This window comes from Gossypium hirsutum, chromosome A12, assembly GCF_007990345.1.
Source record: "Gossypium hirsutum isolate 1008001.06 chromosome A12, Gossypium_hirsutum_v2.1, whole genome shotgun sequence".
Classification (NCBI taxonomy): Eukaryota; Viridiplantae; Streptophyta; class Magnoliopsida; order Malvales; family Malvaceae; genus Gossypium; species Gossypium hirsutum.
In genome coordinates this window covers 43,409,631-43,413,858 of record NC_053435.1, presented here as the reverse complement: position 1 = coordinate 43,413,858, position 4,228 = coordinate 43,409,631, and the positions used below count along the sequence as shown (strand labels likewise).

Sequence of the window (4,228 nt, the reverse complement as noted above, 5' to 3'; positions counted from 1 at the left end):
ACAGTCACTTGGAAAATTTCCTAGAATTCTGCAATACATTTAAAATTAATGGCGTTTCTGACGATGCCATTTGTCTTCGATTATTCCCTTTTTCATTGAGGAACAAAGCTAAACAGTGGTTGAACTCGTTACCAAGAGGGTCAATTACTACTTGGGAACAAATGACCGAAAAATTTTTATTAAAAGATTTTCCATCGGCCAAAATAGCCAAATTACGTAATGATATCTCTTCGTTTGTGCAAATGGATTTAGAAACACTCTGCGATGCATGGGAGAGATACAAGGACCTTTTGAGAAGGTGCTCTCACCATGGGTTACCGCTTTGGCTACAGGTTCAAACGTTCCATAATGGCCTGAATCCTTCAACTCGGTAGATGATTGATGCAGCAGTTGGGGGACCATCAACAACAAAACACTTGAAGAGGCTTACGAATTTATTGAAGAGATGTCACTGAATAACTATCAGTGGCAAGTCATGAGGACTAAGCCAACTAAAATAGCAGGCGTTTATAACGTCGATTCAGTTACTATGCTGTCAAACCAGGTAGAACTTTTAAATAAAAAGATTGATGGTTTACTTGGTTCTACTCAGGTACATCCAGTAATGAGGTGCGAGACGAATGGAGGAGGACCATGCACAGAGTATCAGCCCTTCAACCCTAACATCGAGGAGGAACAAGTCCAATATATGGGTAACAATAACTCTAGATCCCAAAATAACCTATATAGTAACACGTATAATGCAGGTTGGAGGAACCATCCCAATTTCTCGTGGGGCGGTCAAGGAAATCAAAGACCATAACATCCTTCGGGTTTTCAACAACCACCCTATCAACAGGAAAAAATTGAACCTTGAAGAGATGCTATCTAAATTTATCTTGGTGTCAAAAACCCATTTTTAGAACACCGAGATAGCACTTAAAAGTCAACAAGCTTCGATCCAAGGGCTCGAAACTCATATAGGCTAGCTATCCAAACTAATTTCGAAAAGACCACTAGGAAGTCTACCTAGTAACCCCAAATCAAAAGAGCATGTAAAAGCAGTCACACTAAGGAGTGGGAAAGTGTTAGTGGAATTTGAAAAGAAGCTAACACAAAAGGTCATGATGAGTGAAAGGGGGGAAGAAAAACCCGAAAATAGTGACAAACCAGTGCCGAAAGAATATAAACCACCAGTTCCATACCTAGCAAAATTGAAAAAAGACCGCATTGATGCAAAATTCGGTAAGTTTCTTGAACTTTTTAAGCAATTACATATCAATTTACCTTTTGTTGAAGCCATCTCGCAGATGTCTGCATAGCAAAATTTTTGAAGGAGCTTCTAACAAATAAAAGGAAGTTCGAGGACTTATCTACAGTAGAACTCAACGAGGAGTGCTCAGCCATACTCTAAAACAAACTGCCAACCAAACTAAAAGATTCAGGAAGTTTTATTGTCCCTTGTTTAATTGGTAGTCTGAATGTTGAGAGAGTACTAGCTGATTTAGGCGCTAGCATTAATTTGATGCCATATAAAATGTTCAAACAACTTGGTCTTAGGGAACCTAAACCCACTAGGATGAGTATTCAATTAGTTGATAGATCTGTTAAATATCCTAAGGGTATTATAGAAGACGTACTTGTGAAAATAGATAAATTCATATTTCCTGTTGACTTTGTTGTACTTAACATGGACGAAGATGTGGAAGTGCCCTTAATTTTAGGGCGCCCATTTGTAGCACTACTAGGGCTGTAATCGATGTGGGTGATGGTAAATTGGTACTTAGAGTAGGTGACGAGGAGATTATCTTTAAAATTTATGATGCTCTGAGGTTTTCTAGGGAACAGGATGATTCATGTTATTTTATTGACTCTATTGATCATACTACTCAAGACTCTTTTCAGGAAATTATACAGAAGGACGCGATAGAACTGTATCTGGCTCAAGAGGAGGAAACAGATGATGAAACTAATGAGCATTCTTCAAGACAAGTAGAATATGAAGGCATTAAGATAAACGATGAACTTAAGCAAAAACCCTCTATTGAAGAGCCTCCTAAACTGGAACTTAAACAATTACCAAACCACTTGGAATACGCATTCCTTGGAAATAATTCTACATTACCAGTTATTATTGCTTCTAACTTGCAACCCAAAGAGAAAGAGGAATTAATCCAAGTCTCAAAAGAACATAAAAAGGCCATAGCTTGGAAAATTTCTGACATTAAAGGAATCAGCCCTTCTTTTTGCACCCACAAAATTTTGATGGAAGATGAATACAAGCCGTCTGTGCAAGCTCAAAGACGACTGAACCCTAACATGAAGAAAGTTGTTAAAGCCGAGGTAATTAAACTTCTAGATGTTGGAATTATTTATCCTATTTCTGACAGTTCTTGGGTAAGTCCAGTGCAGGTTGTCCCTAAGAAAGGATTCATGACAGTTGTGACCAACAGGAAGAATGAATTGATCCCAACAAGGACAGTCACAGGATGGATAGTTTGTATTAACTACAAAAAATTGAATGATGCCACAAGAAAAGATCACTTTCCCTTGCCATTCATTGACCAAATGTTGGAAAGATTATCCGGGCACATGTACTACTGCTTTTTAGACGGACTCTCTGGCTACTTCCAAATCTCAATAGCTCCTGAAGATCAAGAAAATATGGCATTCACATGCCCATATGGTACGTTCGCTTATCGTAGAATGCCTTTTGGATTATGTAATGCTCCTGCCACTTTTCAGTGTTGTATGATGGCCATCTTTGACGTACTCGTGGAAGATATCATGAAAGTATTTATGGATGATTTCTCGGTATTCGGTAACTCTTTCCATCTCTGCCTTAAAAATTAAAAATGAGTTTTAATAAGATGTGAGGAAATGAACCTTGTGCTTAACTGGGAGAAATGTCACTTCATGGTTTAAGAAGGTATTGTATTAGGGCATAAAATTTCTAGTAAAGGGATTGAAGTGGACAAATCTAAAATAGAAACAATCGAAAAATTACCCCCTCCTAGTTCAGTTAAGGCTATTATAAGCTTTTTAGGACATGCTGGTTTTTATAGAAGATTTATTAAGGATTTTTCTAAAATAGCTAAGCCTTTGACTAAATTGCTAGAAAAAGATATACCTTTTAATTTCAATCAAGAGTGTTTAGAAGCATTTAAAACTTTAAAGGATAAATTAATTAATGCTCCAATCATAATTGCATCTGATTGGAACTTACCATTTGAATTAATGTGTGATGCGAGTGATTTTGCAGTAGGTGCAGTATTGGGACAGCGAAGAGACAAGCATTTTCAACCTATCTATTATGCTAGCAAAACTTTGACAGCTGCACAAGAGAATTATACTACTATGGAAAAAGAATTGCTAGTTGTGGTTTTTGCATTTGATAAATTTCAATCACATCTCATATTGTCTAAAGTTTTTGTTTACACTGACCATTCTGCCCTTCGCTACCTTTTAACTAAAACTGATGCAAAACCTTGACTCATTATTTGGATTCTCCTATTGCAAGAATTTGACTTGAAAATTCAGGATAAGAAAGGAGCTGAAAATCTCGCGGCTGATCATCTGTCTAGGCTTGAGAACTCCAATACTAAAGAACTAGATGAAGTTGAAATAAATGGTTCGTTTCCTGAAGAACATTTCTTCGCTATATCTAACTCTGAGGTACCTTGGTTTGTAGACATCACAAATTTTTTAGCCGCTAGCATTATCCCAAAAGGGTTAACACACCAACAAAAGAAGCGATTCTTTAATGATGTGAAAAATTACTTTTGGAACGACCCCTTTCTTTTTCGCAGATGTGCAGATCAAGTCATTAGAAGATGCATTACAAGATCAGAAACATCAAAAATATTGGAGCATTGCCACTCAAGGCCAACTAGAGGACACTATAGTGGAACTAAGGCCGCACATAAAATACTTGAATCAGGTTTTTATTGGCCTCGTTATTCAAAGACGCTAATATGTACGTTACTTCATGTGACAAATGCCAACGGACAGGAAAAAACAGGTTGATGCAACTGAACGAACCTGATGAGTGGCGAGCCAATGCATACAAAAACTCACGCCTATACAAGGAAGCAACAAAACGGCGCCATGATACTCGTCTAAAGCAACGAAAACAATTTGAAGTTGGAGATCTTGTCCTACTATACAACTCAAGACTCAAATTGTTTCCTGGGAAACTTAAATCACGATGGTCAGGACCTTTCATAATTCAATCTGTTCTTCCATATGA

At 37.4% G+C, this 4,228-nt stretch overlaps 1 non-coding gene across 1 annotated transcript; it reads right to left on the bottom strand.

Annotated features, from left to right (window-relative positions):
- Positions 1-209: 209 nt before the first annotated feature.
- Positions 210-316, bottom strand: LOC121212112 (small nucleolar RNA R71). Its single transcript, XR_005907321.1, has one exon. It is a non-coding gene; the product is annotated as a small nucleolar RNA R71 (small nucleolar RNA).
- Positions 317-4,228: the final 3,912 nt, after the last annotated feature.